This window comes from Vigna unguiculata, chromosome 6 (assembly GCF_004118075.2).
Source record: "Vigna unguiculata cultivar IT97K-499-35 chromosome 6, ASM411807v1, whole genome shotgun sequence".
Lineage (NCBI taxonomy): Eukaryota > Viridiplantae > Streptophyta > Magnoliopsida > Fabales > Fabaceae > Vigna > Vigna unguiculata.
Window position 1 is genome coordinate 13,930,622 of NC_040284.1, and position 26,842 is coordinate 13,957,463.

The 26,842-nt window shown below is 32.6% G+C and overlaps 1 long non-coding RNA gene across 7 annotated transcripts; it reads right to left on the reverse strand.

Annotated features, from left to right (window-relative positions):
• Positions 1–1,272: 1,272 nt before the first annotated feature.
• On the reverse strand, positions 1,273–19,138 carry LOC114187424. 7 transcript variants are annotated; one of them, XR_003605259.1, is made up of 3 exons: positions 18,834–19,138; positions 18,652–18,762; positions 1,273–1,296 (listed from the first exon to the last, which is right to left on the reverse strand). It is a non-coding gene; the product is annotated as an uncharacterized LOC114187424 (long non-coding RNA). The 7 variants fall into 7 exon arrangements; XR_003605258.1 differs by lacking the exon at positions 1,273–1,296 and adding an exon at positions 2,664–2,763; XR_003605254.1 differs by lacking the exon at positions 1,273–1,296 and adding an exon at positions 10,475–10,974.
• Positions 19,139–26,842: the final 7,704 nt, after the last annotated feature.

A 26,842-nucleotide genomic window follows, 5' to 3' on the forward strand; every position in this document is an offset into this window, starting at 1 on the left:
GACACAAAGTGCAAGGGTAAGCTAGTTTATAAAAGAAATAATCATATAACAGATAAACTCGTTACATTATAAAATAGCATATTTCAAGCATTCATAAAAAGAAATACCAAACATATAATTGCATACTCTCTAGACTCAATTATCCAAATTTATGCATTGACTCAAACATAGAAGTTGTGCACCTGTCATAAAAGTGGATTGTGGCAAAGGCCCTGACTCCACTTGGCCTAACGAAAAGTGGATTGCGGCAAAGGCCCTAGCTCCACTTGGCCAAAGCAACATGAATCAATTTCTTTTGGACAAGGTAAGTTACTTATGGCATCGCCAGATTAGTGGTCCCACTCCTAATCACTCCATAAGAACCTTCTTCAACTCTCACCACCTAGGTCACAATACTCTATATGAGTTTGTAAGCCTAGTAGAGTATGAGATAGCTTTTGACCAACTCATATCCCTAGCCAATGCATAACAACCTACTATTGAGGACTGCACTTCTTCCTTAGAAGCACAACCGTTATGCAACAAACAATTCAAATCAACTTTCTCATTCCATTCCATTAAGATCCACTTTCACTCTCGTACCATCATCACATTTCCTCAGAATCCAACACTTCAAAACAAAGATGCAATACAACTTTAACCATCTCATTCCACTGATTCTCTTTCATACTTATAACCTCATCACTTCTCCGTAAAACATACCTACCAATCATACACAACTCATTCATCATATTCACATATCATATTTTATAATTTCATGTAATAAGCACTTTATAACATAAAGGTTCAAGAACAACTAGTAAAACTTCATAAACATAAAGGAAAACATAAATGTCACACATGATAGAGGGGAGATCACAGTTCATGTTAAAGGTGAAGAAACAAATAAAAGGTTCCACAAGTAACCTAGGGATTTTCCCACAACCCGTGGATTTGGCTCCAAGATGCAGAATTCACACCAACGTATTCCACAGGTAACCAGTGGATATTTCCACAACCTGTGGATTCAACTGCAGGAAGTATAATTCAAACAGTGAATTCTGCAAGTAACCAATGGATATTTCCACAACCTGTGGATTCAACTACGATAAGTATATATCAAACCATACAAGCAAAACAATCATACTCATCATAGATCAAATTCATCAACATGCAATCTTTAATTTAGAAAAACACTACAAAGCAAAATAATACTAGCTTCCCTTACCTGACAAAGCGGCTCAATTGGCCCAAACAGATTAACAGACTCAAGGAACACCAAAACACCTTTTGCTCCACAAGATGCTTTATCTATACCTAGGAACAACACAAGAACGATCAGGACCTACTGTTATGATCACTGACCAACAAAGACTCATATTGATGATTAAAACGTCACATGCAACCAAAGCAGGGTCATATGTAAGCCAGAATATAGAAGACCCACAAGAAAATTAGCAGAAGTTTAACTAACACGTTTGAAGAAACTGATCGGATATAAAGGAAAAGCTCGCCAAGAGGATCACCCTAGCAGTCTTCGATCTTCAAACAGATGAACAGAAGGTGAGAACTTCTAGAGAGAAGTCAGAGAACTCTAGAAAAGTGGTTTCTAGAGAGATTGTGTGTTTTTAAAATAATGAATGTTGTTTATAACAAAACTATTTATACTATAACCTTTTAATATTAAAATAATCGAGTTTCACTATTTTTAAACCACTATCAATTCTAAAATGCCAATTTCTAGGGTTTTACAATTATAACCGCTAATAAATAATGGCTAATAAAAATCAAAATATTTGTAGTGGTATCTTTAGAAATTAAAAATATAATATTAGCTTCCATTTAATATTATATTTTGCATTAGTTATTTTTGTCAATCTATTTACTACTTTGTATAGAAAAGATTGAAAAATATTGCACAAGGATTCAATGTTACTCTACAAATAAATACTATAAGTGTGTATATATAAGCAATCCTATGCTACAAATGGTAAATGAAATTACAATAACATTGAAAAGAGAAGAAAAATTGTGTTGTTTTGATGTTTATTATATGGTCTATGGTTTGACAATAACAGGATTAAGTTACTCTCAAATTTCTGCAACACATGCAATGAGGATGAAAATCTACTGGATTTTTGTGGAGAGTATTTGGTGAACAACAAACCTAAGATATAAACTTTTGATTTTAGAGAAATTACATTAAATAGAAAAGTTTACAAAAACCAAAACACAAACTTATACGTTTTAAACTAATTAAACATCTCTTTAGCTTTAAATAGTATAAGAAATAAGAACTTGGCACAAATCTTAGCTTACTTTTTAATTTATCAATGGTTCGAAATATCTATCGAGTTTACCCATAATATGTAATGTGTAATATATATATATATATATATATATATATATATATATATATATATATATATATATATATATATATATATATATATATATATATATATATATATAATTGTTTATGGTAATTATTTGTAACCATTTTTGTAGTGTATGTAACATTCCAATTTTAGCAGTTTAAAACTAATAAAATACGATATTCCACCTTAGTGTTCAAAACAAATAAACAAATGTATAAAGTATATTAATACAGTCTTACAAATGATCAGACTATATAAATATATCAATTATACATATCAAACATTTCTAACCCTAAACACAAGCTAACCACTTACAACAACTTCTCATTGAGACTTCCTTCCGACCTAAAAGATGGCTCATCAACCTCTAGAGGTGCCTCTGAAACATCATCCACCATTGCTCCCACTGAATAAGTGATCATCGCAAAAAGAAAACATACAACACAAGACAGAAACACAGAAGAAAGGTAAGGTAATGACTTTTAAAGAATTTTCTTAAATCATATAATATTGATATATCTAACAACTACAGACAAACAAATATTCACATACATAATTGTATAAACTACGACTCAATTAATCTGGATACATGCATTGAGGTCGGATCTAGTTAGTTCTGCACTTGTAGTGGCATCTCATGCTCTATAGAGCGACAGATTAAGAGTGAAAACTCTGCCACATACAAGGTAAGTTCGTTAACATCTATGGTCAAGGAAAAACCCCTAGGCTAGGACCTCTTGCTCCTCTCATCACATACCCTATTCCTCTCTACTTGAGAATTTGAATGGTTATTAGAGGGTCAGGATAACTGCCAAGACAATCCCTACCTCAATGCATACACTACCACAATCACTACTAATCCTCCTTGGGTTAGCATCAACCAATCTCAAATCAGTCTCATATAAACAATCTCATACCATATACTCATGATTAATAATAATTACAAAGCTTCTATGATAACTAAAATACCACCCAATTTAACTTAAAATTACAAGTTTCAGGTTTTGACTCACTCGCCCAGCTAGTCACACTCGCCCCACCACTTGCTCATGCTCACCCAGCTAATACCACTCGCCCAGCCACTAGGCCAGGTCTGGAAGTTTCTGACTTGGAAATTTGCCCAGCGAATAGCACTAGCCCAGCCACTGACCCATGCTAGCCTAGCTAGTAGCACTCGCCCAACGAGTATGCGAATATGCATAATTCTGCAGATCAGTGTTCTGCATAATTCGGTAGATCAACTTATTTGCCCAGCGAGTCGGCTCACCCAACGAGTAAGCAAATCTGCATAATTCTAGAGGAACTTATTTAAACAAAATTATACCTATTCAACCAATCCATACAACTCCAAAACCTCCACCAAAGACCATTCGAGTATCAAACATTAATTCTATCAAAATATTCACACCAATTGCATCCAATTGCACCCACAACATACGATTATTCCCAAACAACAGATAAAACCTAAGTATTTATTGTTTTCAAACATCACAACCCAATTCGCATATCAAACACATATGTTAATTATAGAATAATCATATAATAACATTCCTAAAAGGTTTATGAGACATAATAGACATTAGCTTCCTTTACTTGGTATCCTGCTTAAACAACTCTATAAATGTCAAACATCCCTAACTTCATAGAATGCTCTATCTACATATAGAAACATCACAAGAATGATCAACACATACCATTATGATCATTGATCAACAAATACTCATATTGATAAATAAAACGACGCATGCAAGCGAAAGATGGTTTATATGCAATAGAAAATAGAAAAAAACCAAAAAGATAGCGAAAACTTAACTTACGTGAACGGAGAATCTGATTGGTCCAAATTGAAAAGCTCATTGAGAGGATCAATCCTATGATCTTGATTCTTCAATCAGACGACCAGAAAGACAGAACTTTTATAGAGAAGTCAGAAAGCTCTAGAAAAGTGGTTTCTAGACAGATGATGTGTTTTAAAATAATGAAACTCATTTATAACAATTCTATTTATACTAAAACCTTTTAATATTAAAATAATTGAGTCTCACTATTTTTAAACCATCATCACTTCTAAAACACCATTTTCTACGATTTTACATTCTCCCTAACAAGAAAATTTTTTGTCCTCGAGAATTCATTCATCAGGTAGAAGAAAAAAATGCTCTCTTCATTTTCTCTTATAACAACTACCTAAACTTAGTTGAAGTAACGACTACGACACCTGAACTCATTGAAAAATCTATCTCTGTGCTAAAAGATATAGTGTTCAATAGTGCAGATTGATCTACCTTGCTCTCAAAACAACTTCTCAACTCCAAACCTCAAACATGAAAGATCTTTTATGTCTTGAACAACCAATTAGGATATGATATACTAACTCACCTTCCATAAGCTTCCCCCTATATCTTGTAGGTTTTTACCAAAATGTAAAGATAGTCTCAGATCTTCAACTTAAACATGTTAGTTATCACTTCACATCACCTTATTCCTTTCTTGAAACATTACTCCACTAACTTGATCACACACAACTTATGACCTACTGCCACACATTATTATTTTAGAATCAATATCTGAATTTATGGATTGGCTTGGATACTAGAAGCCTCACACCTATCATGAAATAGTGAATCAAAATACTAAGACCGACCATACCAAATTACACAATCTCAACCCTTGCATGACTAAGGGAAGTTAACTTATGGCTTCACTAGAAAAAGGTTCCAACCCCAGATCTCGCCATAAGAACCTCCTTCAACTCTCCCCACCAAGACTACAATGCTTTATATGATTTTATAAGTCTAGTAGAGTATATAATGACTTTTTACTAACATGTATCCCTAGTCAATGCATAACATTAACTAATAAAGGATTTACACTTCTTCCTTAGAAACATAAACCTCACACAACAATACAATTCAAAATTTACACCTTTCCATTCCATTGATTCACTTTCATAGTCATAACCCCATAAATTTTATATAGAGCATATTTCCCCAACAAGTTCCTCACAATCGAAACCAAAATTCACTCATATAAGCAAACAATTTGGCTCAACGAGACTAATCACTCACTTAGGGAATTCCTATAAGACCCGAGAGATTTAAATAATTAATTAAATAATTATTTAATAAATGTGGGTAGTAGAAGCCATTAAGGCATGAAATACGAAATGTTATGTCGTGGAAAAGTACTAGCTCAAGTGGTTGAGAGTACTTTAATTTTGTGAGAGGGTTTGGCTTCAAGTCCTATGTATGCCAATTGTGTGTTATTTAATTAGTATTATTTTAATATATGTAGATCATGTTGTGAGATATTATAATAATTGAATCATGTTAGTTAACATGAAATATTAATTTGGTTGAATGGTTGAGCATTGAAGGGTTAAAGGAAACCCTAGCACTATCAATAAGACATTGTTGGATAGGCAGAGAAGTCATTTTGGGACTTTAAACCACCATTAAAACATTATTAAAAAGCAAATTAGGGGAGAAAAGAAAGGTTTCTGCAGTGGTCATTATTAGATAGGCAGAGAAGTGCAAAAATTGAGAGAAACCAAGGAAGGTTATTGGGGAAGCAAGGGAGAACCAAGGGATACTCAAAGCTTTAAGCAAAGGAAACCAGGTTATGGGAGTTCTACTATCTGGTTTAATATGAATTATATGATTTCGTAATATGCTTCATGATCTTGATGCAATGTCTGTTATTTTCGCCTTAGTTTTCTTCGTATTTCTGGAAATACCATAAACCGCCTAGCGACACATGTCACAGAACCCATTTATGGGTTTTTCTCTATAAACCACCTAGCGACAGGGTTTGTACCGCCAGGCGATGCAAACTGGTTTGGCCAGTTGTTCTCGTCTTGTTTGTGTTCTGAGGAATTGTACTGCCTGAATTAGGTCCTTGTATATAGATATCAAATTGGGAATGTGGTTATGTGTTTATGGGACTGAGATTGGATGTATGTGTGATGAGTTATGAATTAGTGAATGAAATTAGGGATTTAGGGTTCATGTTTGGGGTTGGCAATAGTTAAGCTTGATTTATGAATATGATTAATGCGCTATTTGAGGAAAGTAATTTGAATAAAACATGACCTCTGTCACATGCGTGTAAGCGAAATTTTGTTAGTGTGAAAATGGGTACTAGAGTTGGGGTGATTGGGAACCAGAGCTGAATTGAAATAAATATGGGTAATAAAACCATGTTGGCAAGCACCGCTTGGCGGCGTCTGGGTTGTCGCCAGGCGACACCACAATTCTGCTACTCATTTTAAGTTATGTTGGGATGTGTTTTGGGTGTCATGCTGGATAAATTAGTATGTATGTAATTGGAACCTGTAATTAGGACACTGTGATGTGACTAAATGATTATGGGTGGGTAACTTTGGTAAAAGGATGAATGTGAAGTAGAATGTACCATCATAGTTAAGGAGAGATATGCTATTAAATTGGGAAAAATGCTAAGTGCAGTGGGTAAAAGTGAAAATTAGTTTTTATAAATATGCATGTATGATTGGGATTAGTGTGTGGAGGCGGCAAGAATGTATGATTCACTGTTTGTGTTGCTTTGTAGCATATGTGCAATTCTAACAAGATTTGTGGTATGATTGAATGAGTGCATTGAGAATCAGTTGTGCAAAAATGATTTGGATGATTATAAGTGTGTTATGATTTACATGCTGAGTACTTGGGTATTTTAGAATATGTTCAATGTGCCAAAAACTAGTAGTATTACGCTACTGGTATGGCACTTGGCGGTGCGGGACGAGCCGCCAGGCGATAGAGTCTTAAAATAGTGGTAGTGGTCACTAACTACGGGAGGTGCCTGGCGGCGTTTAACTTGTGCTAGGCGAATTAACTACTTTGAAATTTGGTTGTTGTTGTGATCAATGGACTTGAAGGACTAAGTTCACATACCTTCGTGTTTGGGTTTGATGGACTAAGTCCAATAGGGGTCTGTGATGTGCTTGGTGGTGGGACACATGATGGGCATGGAACTGTTTAGTTCCCGTCGACTGCTAATTGTAAGACCCGTGAAATTTATTAATTAAATAATTAATTAGTTAATAAATGCAAGTAAAAAGAGCCTTTATGGAATTAATTGTTGGTTGGTGTGATGTGGAAAAGTATTAGCTCAAGTGGTTGAGAGTATTTTGGTTTGTGTGAGAGGACTTGGGTTCGAGTCCTATGTATGCCAATTATGTGTTGTTGTTTTATTATTAATTTTAATAATATGTATGAGTATGGAATTGATGATGTAAACTTTTTTCGATTACAGGGTATCACCAAATGTGAATTGGCATAGTGGTTGTGCTTTGGCCTTATGACTGGAAGGTCACGGGTTCAAACCTTGGTGGGCAAAGAATAAGCTTTATTTTTGCTAACTATTAGTTATGGTATGAATGTGAAGGGGTTAAGAAAACCTAGCAGGGTAACCATTAGGTGCTGAAAAATCACCCACTAAGGGACTTGAATAGCCATTAAGCGCACACTAAAGGGAAGGGTTTTGGCATTTGTGGTGAACTGCTATAGAGAGAAGCACGAAATTGAGAGTGTGAGCGGAATTTTGGGTGTGCAAGGGCTGAAGCAAGAGGGAGATTGTGAATCAAGGTTTCTGTCTTCTCAATTTTTGATCACTAATTCCAGGTTAGGGGTGCTGAAGTTATGTGTGTGTTATATGGTTTGTATTTTGGCATTCTATGCTCAATTGGGATTTGTATGTGCTATGAATTTAGGGGTATTACGTGCTGTTATGATTGAGAAATTGGGTGTTCTTGATGTTGTTGCCAATTCCTTGATAATTCACATGTGTTGAATATGGGTTTGGGGTTTTGTGTAGTTCTTTGGGAAAAGTCACGAGTTTAGTATTTAAATGGCATGATAAGCTGGTTATAAAACACAATTCTGATGCATTTTTGCCATTGCGTTGTGCTGGTAATGATTATTTGGTGTTTTAATATTGTTTTCGCGATGTGCGTGCGTATACAGACTCGAAACCCTACAAGTCTCGCCCAAGCGGGTCCATCTCGCCTAAGCGAGAGTTGCAGAGTCTCACATTGAGTTCTGGTTCGTGATTCTCGCATAGGCGACCAAGGAGAGGTTTGAGCGACATGGTCTCTCGCTCAGGCGAGAGGCACTCGCCTAAGCGAGGTCGCGAGGAGCACTTGATGGTTTGAGCGCGATATCTCGCCCAGACGAGAGGTTTTGAGTTTTGAGCGACTGACACTCTCGCCTAGGCGAGAGTGGCTCGACTAAGCGAGTCCTCGAAGTGTGTTCTTGTGTGTGTGGTTGAATACTCGTCTAGGCAAGGTTTGGGTGTGGTTTTGAGCGATGTTATAGCTCGCCCAGGCGAGGGGATCTCGCCTATTTGAGATAACGTGATGTTGTGACTGTTTTAAGCTCACCCAAGCGAGGAAAACTAGCCTAAGCGAAGCAGAGGGCTTAGCTTGGGTGAGAGTCCTTGGCTTAAGCGAGATTATGTGGATTTCTCATGATTGTATAACCTTATGTGTGTGAAATGACTACTTTTCTTAAGTATAAGAAGTATATGCATGTGTTGTGATGTGTGGGCTTGAAGGACTAAGTCCAATAGGGGTCTGGGATGTGCTCGGTGGTTGGACACATGATAGGCATGGAACTCGTTGAGTTCCCGTCGGCTACTAATGGGCGAGAAGTCCTTAATATGGTGATTGCATGTGCCGGGCGCACGATGGGCAAGGAACTGTGATGTTCCCATCGGCTACTATTGGGCGAGGAGTCCATAGTATGGTGATTGCGTGCGTGCCAGGGTCCAAGTTATGAGACTTTAATGTTTTTACTACAGGCGAGGAGTCTGTAGGGCAGGACTATGAACGGCATAGGCTCATAGGGTTGCACCACAAATGAGTTAGTTTCGTGGGAGCACAGGGAAGTCCCAAGACCTAGTTCATGCATATGACTCATGAAGGACTATGAGGTCATGGTTGGGTAATTTGAAAAGTATGAGAATTGTAGTTATGTTATTTTGGGTTGGGAAACATGTTTATTTCCTATATCTGTTTATATTTTTATTGTTTTGATTTTGATGTAAATTATTTTATGCTGAATTTTAGTAATTTTTATATATAACGATAGTGTACATTCCGATTATGTATGGTTACTAGTTTTGGTTTTAATTTCCCGTGTTTTTGGGAATTAGTTTATATTAACTGCGGTATTTATTGTATTTTGAATTTTATTTATTTAATATCAGTAATATTCCTTAGGGATGTTACACTAATGGGCGAGGAGTCCTTAGTATGGTGATTACATGCGTCGGACACACGATGGGCAAGGAACTATTATGTTTTCGGTTACTATTGGGAGAGGAGTCCATAGTATGGTGATTGTGTGCGTGCCTAGGTCTGAGCGAGGAAGGCTTGGACGCTTTACTACAAGCGAGGAGTCTGTGGGGCAAGACTATGAGCGGGTTAGGCTCGTAGACTTGGACCACGAAAGGGATTGTTTCGTGGGAGCATAATAAAGTCCTAAGACCTAGATTCATGCATAAGACTCATAAAGGACTATGAGATCAGGGATGGGTAATTTGAAAGAATAAAATGATTATGTAAGATTTATTTTCTTTGGGATGGATGTCATTTATTTTATATATATATGTGCATAGCTCACCCTATCTGTTTGTGTGTGGCGATGATCGGATAACTTGTTATCCGGGAGCAGATGATTTGACAGGTGAGCCAGGAGATGATTGAGTTCAGAGAGCGGGATTACATGGGGACTTTGAAGACTTTTAATATTTTGATATTTTCATGTTTTCAAACAGTTGCTATTTTAGTTATTTTATGGTTTGTAATAAATGTTAACCGCAAATATTTGTATCCACGATTTTAATTTTCCCGCGGTTTTGGGAAAGTACGGTTATAAATGAGGTTTGACAATTAATATTTTTTTTAATTTATATTATTTATTCTACTATATTTATTTAAAAGTATATTCTTTAGGGATGTTACAGTTCCTTGGGGAGGACACTTGCTTAATTAGTAAATGTAATATCCTAGCCGAAAATTACTCATTTAAAACAAAAGATTAAGATAATATGTGAATAACCTCATTTATTAATACATGATTTTCCCAAAAATGCGGGGAAATGTAAAATCCAATGTCAATGCGCCAATAATAACTAAAAACCACAACGTTCAATTAATACAAATATAATCTTTTCTCAAAACCATTACAAAATAGTTCATGGATAAAACTAATAAATCTCCCATTGTTGATCCCCACTATGACGCTATGTGTCCACATGCTCACCTGCATCACCTTTTGCTCCCATGTAACGAATTACATGATTATCGCCAAACACACAGAGATAGGGTGAGCTCAAATAAAATGAACAAATGCAATATAACATAAACAAAGCATCTTAAAATTATAATTCCTGTTAGGATTTCCTATTCTGCAGTTTCTTGACTTTCAATCCTTATGATATTTGTCCCTTGATTCTACACCCTTTAGTGAGTTCACTGATTGATACTTGCCGCACGAGTGTCTACTCAACCCTCTGACTACAGACCACCACCTAATAGTCCACACGAGGGAATAAATTTGCCACGGCCTCACACCGCGACACCAATTGGAGTTCCCTGTAACATCCCTACTGGAAATTAATTATTTGAAATAAAGAAATAAGAAAAGAACATCAAACGTTAGATCTTCTATTATTCCCAAATGGGAGAAATTCAAAATATCTTTAAACGCACCAAAATCATTTAATAATAGTAAATAAGATTATTACAATTTTTCCAAAACCCAAAAAAATAACAGTAACATAATAATTTCCTAGCTCCAACTTAAGCTAGCCCCTATCTCTGTCTCAAGTGTTAGCAACATCACCTACATCATCAACTACTCTCGTGTAAAGAATTACGCGATCATCGCCAAGCACAAACAGAAAGGGTGAGCTCAGTAATAAAAGAAAACACATCAATTAACAATATAATTACATCCAATTATATTATGAAAAGTAGACCTTGGCCAAGTCCTTAATGCCCCCAAGGCTTTTCAGCCTTCAATTCAAATAACCAAGTTAGCTATGAACTCAGGATTTATGATGCTCATACGAACCTGCCCGCTCGTAGTCCTGCCTCTACGAACCTCCCCGCTCGTAGTCCTACTCTACTGACCTACCCGCCCGTAGTCCAACACATGTGATCCACCAACTACGTACCTCCTCGCATGCAGCATCTCTCAAATGTGAGCACAGAACATACGAACCTACCTCGCTCGTATCCTCACATGAGAGTAACTGAGTATGAACCTCCCCATTCATACCATCACATGTTAACCACCATCCATGAACCTACCCGATCATGGCATAGCATCTCCTAATCCACGTCCGCATCAATGCGAACAATCAATGCACACAAAATGCACTATAAACGCTTAGGCTAGAAGCCTTAGCTTGAGCGACCAGGCCTGTCTCGCTTAAGCTAAGCTTTCTCGCCTGAGCGAGCGTGCTCCAATGGCTCACTGCGAAGTGTCGCTTAGGCGAGCTCTTCTCGCCTAGGCGAGGTCGCCCTTCGCCTAAAACCAAAACTCTTGCCTAGGCGACGAGTTAAACAAAAACACAAGGTTAAGCACGAGTTCTCACTTAAGCAAGAACCTCTCGCCTGAGCGAGATGCTCAAACCAAAACCTCACAACCCTCGATTTCTCACTTAGGCGAGATGCAATCGCCTGAGCGAGATAACTTGTCGCCCAAAACCTGGGCACCCCACCTGAGCGAGTGGCTCGAGCAGAATCAGAGTCAAGACTTTGCTACTTTCGCCTAGGCGAGCCTGGCTCGCTTGGGCGAGATTAGCAGATGTTTCCCCCTATTTACGCACGCACAACACATAAACAATGCCAAAATCCCACTTTCAATCTTACCAAGCAATCCCTCACAGTGCATAAACAATATGAACGTAATTTGGACACCAAAATTCGAGGTTGAACCAAAATCCACAACTAGTACAGAAACCCCATTATTTGCATACAATCCCTTAAAGGATTACTCATAAAACATTAGAACAATCAAACCCCCAAATTCACATCACATTGAGAATGAAAATTTCATGGCAAAGGTACATTTATGCATGCACAATACAAAATACACAAAATTATTAGCAATCATGCGAATACATACAAAAGAGCTCCTCTAACCTGAAAATCCTTGCTCCAATTGATCTTCTAACCTTGGCTTTGTGATACCCAAGAACCCTCATTTGCTCTCCCAAAACAAAATACAGCTTTTCTCTCAATCCCAAACTCACCTTTCCCTTTTGAATTTCGTCCTCCTCTCAACACTCTAGGTTTTTCAGTCTCCAAACCCTTCCACTGGCCTTATTTTTCCCTTTTTATATGTCCTTAATTATGGTAAAATGGCAAAACGAAAATAACTAAAATTATCCTTGACACGTGGCAATTTTTTTGATTTTTAAATAAAAAATAAAAAATAAAAAATAAATAAAAATAAAAATAAAAAAAGTCAAAAAATTCAAGAACTGAAACGTGGCACTCCCTCTAACGGCGTCTGGCCAGACTTAACAGAAATGGCACATTTGAGACTTTTTAACAAAAAAAGGGACCAAGTTGAGACTTTTAAAAGTGTGGGTACCAAATTAAAATTTTGACTCCAAAGTGGGGACAAGGGCGTAATTAAACCTTTTTTAAAATGATTTTAGCAAACTCTTTGTATTTTTTTTAAAAGAATTTGATAGTTTTATTAAACCTATGACTATGCATTCTTAGTTTTAGCTTATTTTTTTGTTGTCTTTGTAAATATATATTATATTAAAAGAAAGACATATGAGCAAAAAAATAAAAATATTTTTAAGTGTATAATTAAGTTTTGAATATAATTAACTTAAACAATTACTTATAAATTTAGAAAATAATTATAAATCATAAAAAATAAAAATGGTATAGAAAAAAATAAAAGAATAAATCGATTAGTTAGAGACATGTGACAATAAAATGGGTAAAAGAGTAAATTAAAAAGATTAAATGACTAGAAAACCAACGTATGAAACATCTCTAAGAAAAATTATGGGTAAGAAGATAAAATTACTAATATATTCTTTTTATATTATAATGGATAATAGATAATATATAATAGATTTTAAATTTGTGTTTATGCAAAAATTGGTTTTTGTTTTTGTGATTTTTAATATTACTACATGTATATTGAATTAAAAAAAATTTTGAGGTTGAGGAAAACAATAATAATATTTTTAAGTTTATAATTACATTTTTAATAAAATCAATGCAAATTGATTTTAAAAGATCGAGGGCTATCTCCTATTCATAGATTCAATACAAGAAAATTTTGAAGAGTCTTGAATTCAAATGACCTATGACAAAATCAAGGTCTAAAAACTTCAAAGATCAAATCTTCTCAATGTTTTTCTTGTTCCATCAAGTTTGGAACTCAAAAGAAATGAAGATACATACAATAATATTTTTTATTTCATTAAATTTATTAAGCAATTTCATAATATAATATATATATATATATATATATATATATATTGTTTTTAATTTTTTCTTGCTAACGTTATTTTCGTTAACTCTCTTTTTTTAATGGTTAAAGATATAAATAAAATATGCTGTCGAAATAAAATATATATAAAATATATAATAGAGATAATAATTAATGTTTCATTAAAATTTAAAGATGACATTTAAAATAGAATATTCTTTTCCTTTGTAAATAATGGACAAAATGGACACTGAACTACGTTATAAGAAACTTTTTCAAAATAAATTAATATCGAATTAACTACTAAGAAACTTTTTGAAAAGAAATTAATATCGAATTAACTGCATTAAGATCAAAGAAAGAAACTTCACAACAACCAACAACCGTGTGATATGCATAACCTTTTACAATTATATGAAATCAAAAAACATAAATCCAACAACTAAAAAGGCCTAATTGATCAATTCATTGACCAAAACCTATAAAGAGTCATTTTAAATTTGGGTTAAATATGTTTTTGGTCTCTCAAGTTTCAGCAAAATTTGGAATTAGTCCCTCGTCAAAACTTTTGACTAATTTAGTTCTTCATCTTTCAAAATGCGTGAATTTAGTTCTTTTAACCAAATTTTGTTAAGTTTATCTGGCGCATTTGGTTTAAAGGACTAAATTCACGCATTTTGAAAGATGAAGGACTAAATTGGTCAAAAGTTTTGATGAGGGACTAAATCCAAATTTTGCTGAAACTTGAGGGACCAATAATATATTTAACCCTTTAAACTTCCATCATTTAAAGGAGACGCCTACCGCTAAAGTATGCAATCAATTAACTATAATGCAGTTAAAAATGAGAATAAAACACAAGAGTAATAGAAAAAAAAATTAAATAACATAAATGATAGAGTTAAGATACATTATGTCCAACCCTCTTGAATAAAGGAGTTAATTACTTCTATACATTGTCAACACTGGAAAAGAATAATGATGAATGTCTCTAGCTTCCCAAATGAGTCCTTGTCTCTCCTTTTAGATAATGTTTCCCCTCTAAAAAAAATCAAATTGTCTCTCCTTTTAGATCATGTTCCCCCTCTAAAAAAATAAAATTAATTATGTAAAACTTTCTATTTATCAATTTTCCAAAATGTACATCCTGTTGGGTTGAACCTGAATTTTGTACTTTATTTTTTACTTGAAGTAATGAACTATGTTGATAAGTGATTTTGCTAATTTATTCTTTAATCTTTAGTGATTTTCACTTATCTACAAAATTTTAACCCAAATACTTATCTTTTAAAATTATTAAATAAAAACCTTAGTTATTTAAAAAGATAACAATCAAAATACGAATCAAAGATAAATTACTTTTCTTTTCTAAATTTATCTGTAAATTCTTAAAAATCTTTTATGATTATCATGTATATATACTAAATTTTTAAAGAGACTTTTATGATTATTTTAAAAAAAAATCACTCTAAAAGCGTATGGTAATTTTTGTATGTATTATCATGTTTTGTTTAGTTTGAGTTTTGAGCTGATCAAATCTCAATATGATTTGATTTGAAATCCTTATTTATTGAAAAATTTATAAAAGTCGATAATTTTTTTTTCTAAGAAACAATAAATACAGACGGACATAGTTCTTATTTTATTACATGATAGAAAAATGAGTACAAAAACCGATAAAAGAGAAGAAAAAGTTCCTCTTCTTATGAATTATCATGTATAATAACTAAAAAAATCACTTCCTCCACTCTCGAAGTTAATAACTTATTAGAATAAAATATAATTAAATATTATCGATAACTTACAAAGATAGTTTTAGGAGATGTTATTTTTTATAGCATATAATGTTGTCCAATTGATTATGATTGATATTCACATTAACTCCAAATAATACAATAATCTATATTATATTTGATATTGATATTTAATACTTTTTATGGAAAAGATTGAAAAAGATTGCAGAAGGATGGGAAGTTATTCTAGAAATAAATACTACAAGTGTATATATAAGCAATGGTATGGTAGAAATGGTAAATGAAATCAAAATAAAATTGAAAAGAAAAGTGGCATTGACATAGAGATTGAAGAGAAGATGGGAGAGAAAAAAGTTTTTGGTGTTTTGATGTTTGTTATGGTGTATGGTTTGGCAGTAACAAGATTGAGTTATGGTCAAATTCCTGCAATATGCAATGGGGATGAAAAGCTATTGAGCTATTGTGGATTGTATTTGATAAATAATGTAGCTAATCCATCTTCTGATTGCTGCAATGGAGCATCAGATGCATTCCACTACAAAATTTTATATATTAGCTACGGACAATTTCGTAGCTGATCCGTAGCTAATCCGTAGCTAAACCATTTTGCGACAGATTAACTATCAATTTGCTAGGGAATTTTCCGTAGCTAAATATAGGTAGCTAATTAGAGAGGGATAAAACACGTCAAAGCAAATTTTGGATCTCTTTTAGCTACTTGAATGAAGCCATCAACGCCATTTCTAAATTCCTCAGTTATACTACCAAATTGATCTTTTCTTCGCAACATCCATCCTTTATCAGGTCTCATTGTCCTTGTAGATAGTTTAAACATTGGTCAACATTTTGAAAAGAATAGATTGACACTAATTGAAGACATAATTAAAATTAAGAACAAAAATTATTTAAAATAAAGTAAATATAAGTAAATATTAATTGAAGCAAGATATTATATCTGCCATGTGATTACAGTAGTTACAATATATAAATAAATATAAATATAAATTCAATATTTTTTTATCATTTTTTTAAAAATTATTAATATTTTAGTGAAATTTATTGTTTGTTGAGAATTCACTTCTAAACATAGATAATATAAAACATTAAGTTTCAAATTAGATAAATTCGGGTTGAAACCTTGCACTTCACTTTTCTTCAATATATTTTATCCTATCTTAAATAAAACATTAAGTTTCACAAAAATTGTACCTTTAATAAAAAAAAATTAATTAAACTTTTTGATCAATTGTGTTTTTTAGTTGGAGTTTTTTTTTTCTTTTTTATTATTACTTAACATAAAGTCACATCAATATTGTTTATCTCACACGTATGTAATTTTTCTTTAAAATGCTTTTATACCATAAATTGCAAGTCAAGGATTATTATACTTTCTAAACTTAGAAAAACTGTCACATCACCCTACTAATTTAATGAAAATAGATTTTTCTTTCCACCAGCCTATGGTGACGTATTTTTAATCATTTGAAAAACTAAAACCAAAGCAAAAAGACTCAGGTTTCTTTTAAATCTAACTCTTCTATTTTCTAATTGCAATTTTTGTACGTATAAATGTTTTGACTAACGAAATATATAACAAATTAATATTAATTATTATGTAGTAGGAGTTGTATTATTATTGTTATATTATACGTGATGAGTAATTCTTAATGTTTAGTATCTTTTAAACTGTTATGTGACAAGTTGAGAGCATAAAGTCTTGTAAAAATCCTTATCACTCCTAAGCTGGACTCAAGAAGGGTAGTGATGATTTTTAGATGATTACTGTTGTACACCTAGAGTGCAACAATAAACAATGCAGAAACTGATACCACGTGGGAATAGTTCTTGCACTTGAAGAAGTGCTATAGTCCATGCACATAATGTAATGTGATGAAGCAGATTTAAGAATTGAATTATGTGCTTCATCTGCAAAATCAAGACGTGTACTCCATAAAGCAATGTTTTTCCATGAAATTAGATTTTAAAAGTTTATCCTCCATTCAGTTTTATAAGTGTTTTATTCTCTTTTTGTGATCTACGACTCTTGAAAATGTAACATTATTTTTAATAAAATATGAAATATTATTTGAGAGGAGTAAATAGATTCTTACAAGCAGTAACTTAGAAAAAAGCTGCTAAAATATCTTTGTGCACTTTTTTCTATTTGGGTAGAGGAAAAAAGAATCAATGGAGCAAAAATTAGATTTGGTTGCTCCATGGAAGGAACAAGATCACAGATCTTATGAAGCTCATCAATCAGGTCCTTCTATAGGTATTTGAGTATATTAGTTGAATGTTTACAGGGGCCTCTTTTCTAGCTAATCTTACTAGTATAACTAATTGTCCATCAATAACAAATTTCAAATGGATGCAGCCAGAGGCAATACGAGTGACCATTCTGATAGCAGTCAAATAAATGGAACATTGAGAGTGCAACCAAACGACCAGTTGCCTCTAGATAATATAGGCTACTCTCAGTTTTCTTCACCATCTACAAGGTCAGTCTTTCCAAGCAGGTATGTGATATAAACGATGTGATGTATTATTTATTCTATTCATAAGTAGTGTTGAAGAAGGGTTGTGTAATTTTAGAATCCTGTATTTGCGATAGGCATCTACTGGAAGGAGATCATGATCCTAGATTTAATTCACGTAAGCATGGTTTGACGCCTGTGGCTGAAGCAAATAATAAAAATAATAGCTTACTAAAGCAGGTACTTCCTTAAGTTCCAAATTTCATATTTAATAAGAGGTCAATATTTCTGGAATGGTTTCTCAAGAAACCAGGGAACTCTGTCAGATAATAGGAAGCTAACTCTAAACTATCGTGGAAGGAAGATAAAAGGTCGACATCTATAAGATTTCTCTATTTCACAAATGAATTCACACCTTCTTAACTCCAATCACCCAAATGACCCCTTTCTAAGCTTGTAGTGTTCTTATTTCTCTATTTCAAAAGAGGAATCATGGGAGAAAAACAAATCATACAAGCCTCAACGAAATTTCAGATTCAACGAATTTTCAAACCCTAAAAATCTAACGAAATACCTGTTTTGATTAATTGAATCAAAGGCCCCAACCAAATTCAGATTTGGAGTGGAAGATTGAAACCTTGAACATCAGCCGACACCGTGAATAGATTGAACGACCCCATGAGCTCTTAAACGAAAATTATTGTCATGAGTGAGTGGAATATTGAAGATTGAAAAGCAAAGAGAAGAGTAAATTACCGATTATAGGAGCAAACAATAGATGCAACTACTCGAACGATGGTGAGAGGAAGAACAACAACGAAAAACAGTGAGACGGAGATGATCGAACGGTGGTAAGAGATAGAACTCACAGTGAACAGTATGAGATGGAGATAAACGAAACAAATTCTACATTTTCTTCAATCAGCGAGGAAATTTCTTCTTAGATTTCCCCATACGAAGGTGATGCTACGAAAAGAAGATGAACAAATTCAAGCAGCAAGGAAAAACTTAAAGAGAAAGAGAAAAAAGGTTGCAGAAGGAAAGTACTGAAAGCTTTTATGAAAGAGAAAGAGTTTTTATGAAAATACTTTGAAAATTATATTGGATACGGAGGTACTGAAAATAAATTAAACTTTTACTTAAGAAACACAAATAAATTTTAAATTATGTTTTACAATAACGATATTAAAATTAAAAATATAACATAACACTAAATAATCAATAATTTAATATTTTTTAAAAGTATATAATATATTATATTATAATTAAATTATTAATATTTATATTTATCATTTATATTTCAATATATATAATTATATTTAAAAACTGGTAAAAAATACTTTTTTCATGAAAAATAACAAATGATATAGTAAATAACTAATTATAATTAGTTTCTCGATAAGTTTATATTTAATTAATTTCTTATAATGTTAATAATATTTTATTAAAGTAATATAATAAATATAAAGTAATTTATATTTATTTTAAACTTTTAATTCTTTTAGTAAAATTGGAATTTGTATATTTAATCTCCTATCTTATTTTATTATATATTTTAATTAATTTATTAATATTTATATTTATAGTTTATATTTCAATATATACCATTATATTTAAAAAAATAATTTTAAAATATTTAAATTAAAAATAATTTTAAAATATCTAAACTAAAAATAATTTCAAAAAAATTAAATTAAAAAATATATATTTATATTAAAATTAAAAATAATCATAGTATATTTTAATTGAGAAGGATTAGCTATAAATATATTTTTTTAGTAAATTTGTAACAATTTTGCTACGAACCAGCTACAATTTAATTCATTCGCTATTTCATCGCAAGTTAGCTACATATTAGCTACAAATATATGTTCTAGTAAATTTGTAGTTATTTTGCTACGAAAAAGCTACAAATTATTTCCTTCGCCATTTTCTCGCAAATTAGTGAGAGATTAGTTACAAATATATATTTTGGCTAATCTGTAGCTATTTTGCTACAAACCTGCTACAATTTTATTCTTTCACTTTTTTCTCGCAAATTAGCGAGGAATTAGCTACAAATATTTTCCCTCGCTAATTTCTCTAGCAAAATAGAAATTTTCTTGTAGTGTTCAAAAGAGCCATGGCTGTTCCTAATGGACAAGGTATAAGAGATATTTGTAACTGTCTTAGGGTTGCAGGATCAAATCTCCACTTTCATCCAGATAAACTTGTAAGTCTTCCTACTGCATGTCACATTCAACTTTCATTTAGTATGGAGTTATGTGTATCTGGTCCCTGATTTATATCTTTATTGTAACTAACATTTCCTTCACTCATAATAAAACATACTTTAAATATTACACTTAAATATCTTTTCAATTTCCATATTTTTTACCTTTGGTTTATTTTTTATTTTCCCATTTTGTTGCATCTTAAAATCGTTTATTCTTAATCGTTTATGTATTCATTTACTACTTGTTAATTTAGGGTTCAACAAAATTTTTAAGCAAGATATTGTATCTACATAAAATATATATCGATGAAAGTTACAAAACTATAATAGAAATATTAATTAATGTTTCATTAATATTTTAAGATGAAATTTAAAATAAAATAAAAACAAGAAATCAAGCAAATAGTGTCAGTCAAAAGTCGATGCCAAGAGGCCAAAGCGACGGTAATTCATATATATCGTCGGTTCAATGTCAACAAGGCAATCATGAGAAAATCTTAAAGTTTAGTCTTAGAAAATGTTACTTTTGATGACATATCGTCCAACTGATGTAGACAAGTAAAAGAATAAAATATTTATATAAATAATGTAATCTAGCTGACGATAATTAAATAAATAATTTAAAACATAACGCTAGTGTGGATCATGTGATTCTACAGTATTAAATTGTGCGTAAGATAAAAAATAACACTAATAAAAAATAATATTTCTAATGTAGCATGGCTTGACCGACGCTAAGTATGGAAAATAATTTAAAATATTAAATGGTTTAGTGGGCGCTAATAACAATTACATACGACTAGTAATATTTATTTGGTTCTATTCCCAAATTTCACCTGCACGAGGAATCACACAATTGTAAGAATCAATATAATCCAGTTAAGTCATGTTATCCATCCTGATGTCCTTCAATAGATAATTAAAACTACATTCATCTTTGATTGAGTCATAATCAAATTACAACACAAACAAGTTTATAAAAGCCATATAATTGTGGATAACACATCAAAGTATGAAAAGTTACAAGTCATAATTTGATTACAATGTTCAATATACAAATAAGCCTACTAACTAAAATTGAAACTAGACCTGAGGAAGTTGATGTCATGATCACTCAACACTGAAAAAGTTCACTAAAATATTATTTGTGAAATGAAAATCTAACATGTAAGACATGAATATATAAAGTGCAAAAGTAATGTACACTCTATAATTGATGGGGAAAACAACAACAAACAATATACCAGAGAATGCAGCGGATATAATTTCCCCTAACTTGCAAGAATCTATGAGGAGCAATAATCAAAGAGCAGCAATAATAAATCACCAAAAGCACAAATAAAGGCACCAAGATTTTTAACGTGGAAAACCCCTCAAATCAAGGGTAAAAACCACGAGTCGTTCAGACCAAAGAAATAGCTTCACTATGATCAACAAGAGTACAAAAGAGTCTCAATCAATAGCACAAATTAGTGCCAACACCCAACCAAATAACAAAGCAACAAAGCTTTCAAATAGAGAAGAACAAGAGGGGAAAACCTCTACAAATCACTGCTGCAGTGCGAAATTAATATCTCCCAACTCAGACCTCGTATCAAAGATCCGACCGGTCAGAATGAAGAGCAATGAGTTCCGAACCTGCTGTAAAAATTTCAGCCCGATCCAACGGTGAACGAATCCGCAACGCCGAATTTACTGTGACAGCTCTATGAAAAACGTGAACAGAATTTTCCCTCTACCTCTCCCTCTATGTGTTAGGGCTTTCAGTGTATTCTAACTCTATTGTTCTGCCTCTCTCTTTATTTTATAGTCTCCTCTCCACTAGGTTTAAGTGAGACATGGGTTTCTCAAATTTTGGGTCTTTTCTCCACATAGGAAGGGAGCCCAATACCCAACAATAATTGAGCAACACAAGTTGAAGGAAAGACTATATAAAATTGAACCAGGGAATCAATTATACAACACAAGAATGCCATAATAGCTATATAATACAAAGCAAAGGGAGATTTCGATCCCTTACCAGATTCTCAAACCAACGATATATCGTGCCTAACACAACACCTGGGAAGCTCAATCCAACTTCAATCCAACTCCTAAATCGCCTTTCATAGTGTTAGAGCTCAATTGGCTTCGAATATATAAATAATAATTCTAATATTTCTATTAATGATAATAATAATATATTAATAATTAGTTGTAGTAAAATAATATTGTTGTATTATTAATATTTATAATTAAACTTTTAAATTATATCTTATATTAAAGGTAATTTTGATCCTTCAACCTTTAGTGAAAATTGGAATTAGTCTCTATTGAAACCTTTGAATCAATTTAGTTCCAATTTAGTCCCTCAAATCTGTATATGTGTAGATTTAGTCATTTTAAGCAAATTTTGTTAAATTTGTTTGACGTTTAAGACATATTTCATTATAGTATTTTAGGTAGTTTAAACAGTTGAGATTTTGATCACCATCATCATATGCACATATTGAGCTCTTTTTTCAATTGAAACCGTACCATTCCTTTGTTTGTTTATGTTCTAAAAGAATGGTGTCAAGTGTTGTGAGAGAGAGAACAAACAAACAACTCTTTCAATGGCTACGCACGTCTCTTCATTCTGACTTGGTGGATTCTACCCACTTTTACCTATTTTATTTTGGTTCACTACAAGAAACTGAAGTTCCAATCACGTATATGGAAGAAATGAGTGAGCATAATCAATAACAATCATCAGAAATAAAAGGGGTCAAACTAGATACATATTCCAATCCAAGTTTCATTTTCTAACCAAAACAAAATTTTACTGTCGGTCTCTAGTTTTAAAATAAATTTTCTATTCTATTGGTTTAGACGACAATGATAAAAAAATTATATTCCCAATATAACAACCAAAAAGACCATATTCATGGCAATAAAATACCATTATACAGAAGAGATAAATTAAAAAAGGCAATAATTGAAAATAAGAAATTATTAATTGATTTTATAACTGTGTATAAGAAGGACAACTACGCCCGTGCATTGAAGCTAAACACTTTAGATGGACAAGGTCCCAATCCTAAACCCCTAACACGTCTGAAATGTTCTTGAATTTTGAAAGCAAAAGCTAAGGAATTGGTACTTGATACATCTTTTTGATTGGGATGTTGATAATTTTGATTCATATAATTGGATTTTTTCCTATACAGAACCCGAGAAGAAACTAATTAAAATAACATGAATTGTGGATGATAATTATTGAGTTTATTAGAATCAAACTTACACCAATTTTCCTTGCTTCATCACGAACAAATGTTCCATTAGCATGCTTGTGGGTGGTTATCCATACCTCTCCTCTACTGACCTTTTGGTCACACTCTTTTTCCTTTAGAATTGAAGAAAAATTTTATGACACAATTCAAAAAATTAAAACATAAATTTCATTTGAAGATATGTGGTATTGTCACCATTACATCTCTTTTCCTTGCAAGGCTCTTAGATCCACCTGTGTGAGCAATGGTTTGTTTTGCCCTATTGTTTTTATTTTTGAGGGCATGGTCCTAATCATCAATGTATAAAAATTAATAATAATGAATAAGGTTGATGAAAAAATCTTTCAATTATACCTTTGTTTTTGAATTTAGACGATAATCGATAAAAGAAGCTCATTGGTCTTTATCTATTCCTTTTAGAGTCATTGTGATCAATTCATCTCTAGTACGTGTACCACCATATTACTTATAATTAATTTTGTAATTGAAATCATAAATAAATGTAATTACTATTTGTAATTATTAATAATAATATTATTATTAATATTATTTGTAATGCTAGTAGTAAAATTATAATCAATATTAGTATTATAATAATAATATTATTATTATTATTATTATATGTTACTATTAATATTATTAACATGATTAGTAGTAAAGTTATTACTCTTATTAGTAATATTAACATGTAATATACTAATTTTGTTATTATATACTATGGATACGAGAAAAGAAGTACTAGAAAAATATTATTATTATTAGTAGTATTATTATTATCACTATTACTGATAATGTAAAGTCCTCTTATTTCAGCCTCAATCTTTAAGGGCTGCCCCAAGGTCTAATGGGACTAAGGGTTGGCCCATAGGGAGTTAAATGACCCAAGACCTGCCCTAACCCACTCATTCATATCATTTCAGAAAAATAGTTCTCCCTTACTTCCCCTTTGAGCAGGTGTGAAGCTTTGCTAAGTTCAACCACTATTTCTCATCAAGTGAACTCAGACCAGTTCTCTACTCTTCGTAAGTCAGCTTCCAACTCATGTTTGCTCCATTTTGTTCATTCTTCGTAGTTCCAACTAGGGTTGTCTTAATGAACTCGTTTTAAGTTTGTTCCACTGTTTTCCAGCCCTCGAAGCTATTGCTTGAGCTACTGTTCGTCGCGGTTCGGGTGTCGAAGTCCTCTGTTAACCTCTTTCCAAGTAAGAGAAGCTAGGGTTTATGTTTTTAAAGTTATTTTGCCGATTTTTGGTCTGTTGTATGGTTGTGATGCTTGAATGAGGTTGTTGGTCGAATAAAAATGTATGGTGTGCAAGTATGTTTGATTGATGTGGCGCTACTCTTTTTCTGCACTGCACACTTTTCGTAAAATGAGGATTTCTACTACGTTAACCGTTGGATCGAGCTGAAATTTTAACAGCTGATCCTTAACACATAATTATTGACTTTGACCGCTCGGATTGTTAATTGGAGTTCTGTAGTCAGAGCAGTTTTTATCGCAAGGTCACTGAATTTGTGTTGTTGACAACACTGCACATTTTTCGTAAAATGAAAGTTACTACTTCGTTAACCGTTGGATCGAGCTGATATTTTAACAGCTGATCCTTAACACATAGATTTTGACTTTGACCGGTCCGATCTTGAATCAGAGCTTTGTAGTGAAAGCAGTTTTTATCGCAAGATCGTTGTAGTTTGGTTGTTTCTCTGATCTTGAATGGTTATTACTGGCTTGAATCTAATTGTTATATTAAAAGCATGTGATAAATGATTATGCATGAGTGATGTGATTCATGGATTGTGAATGATGGATTTGGTATGAACTTGGCATGTGATTTAAATGAGATGGTTGGTATCAAGGAGACATGGTATTAATATGAAATACAAATATATATTCATTGTTTGGGAAGAATGAGTTGGTATGGATTCAACATTTGGTTATGAATGAGAATGGGTTGTAAAGGTTGGCATGAGATATTGTGTATGGTAAACATTACTTGATTGATTGAACATGATTGGTCTGTGGTCAGTGCGTAATTCCTTGAAATCTCTAGGTGGGATTTCAGGGTCGTGCTTCAGTGATCGGAACGTAATTCCATGGCCCATATTAGTGGATGTCCATAGTGGTGCCCCATCTATATAATTTGGTAAGGATTCAAGGTAAGGATTCAAGGTAAGGATTGCATCCTGACACTCTAAGGAGTCAGTTAGTCTCACTTAGAGCGGACTGACTCCTGTGATGAGAGTAATAGGAGGCCTGAAATTCATTAAGGGTTAACCTTGTGTGTGAGGGAATTGATTCATTGTAACACTTGTAACACATAGCTCGGGGGTGAGCAGAGGTATCCACCACAAGTGCGAGCATCCGCTGAATCCGACCAGATTATATGTATCCGGATGAGTCGAGTCGAGACCTAGTGTATTGATTGGGAGGTCATAACATGCTTGGATGATGTACGTATATTGGACTGTGAAAGTAGATCTGATTGCATGATAAAATCTTTTTGGCTCTAGCTTACCCTTTTGCTTGTTTGATTACCTTGTATGTTGTTCTTCTACCGTTGCGATGATCATCAATTTATTGATGGGAGCAGATACGAGAGGTACTCGAGGTCAACAGAGAAAGGATGGTTTCGCTGCACAGTCTACCTGTGTTGGACTTCATGTCTCTTTGGGCTTTTCTTTAGGGCGAAGGCCCGTGTATTGTATTACCCCTAAGACTTTATTTCGAATATTGGCTTAGGTTGTAGGCATTGTAGTGAGCTTTAGTATTTTCTTTTAAGTACCTTGAATAACTATAAGAAATGACTTTATCGCAACTTAGCTCTTTATATTATCCAGTGTAAGATTTCATTTAATTATATTATTATTTAAATGGGATGTTACATATAATAATATTATTATTATCATTAAGTATTATAATTAAGAACTATTATTATTATATTATTATTATTATAATTATTATCATGTCTGAATTTAAAAAATCGCATTCTGAAAATATTATATTATTAACCATCTTAATTATTATTACTATTTATATTATTTTTATTATCCATTTGTTATTATTATTTATTATTAATATCATTATTATAATAAAATATAATTATTTTATTACTTTATTATCTTGTTATTATTATAATAAAATATAATTATTTTATTTTTATATTATTATTTTTATTACCAATTATAACTATAATTATTATCATTATCGGCTCTAACTATAATTATAATTATTATTATTATTATTAACTATAATTATTATTGTCGTTATTATTATCAACTATCATTATTATGATTATTATT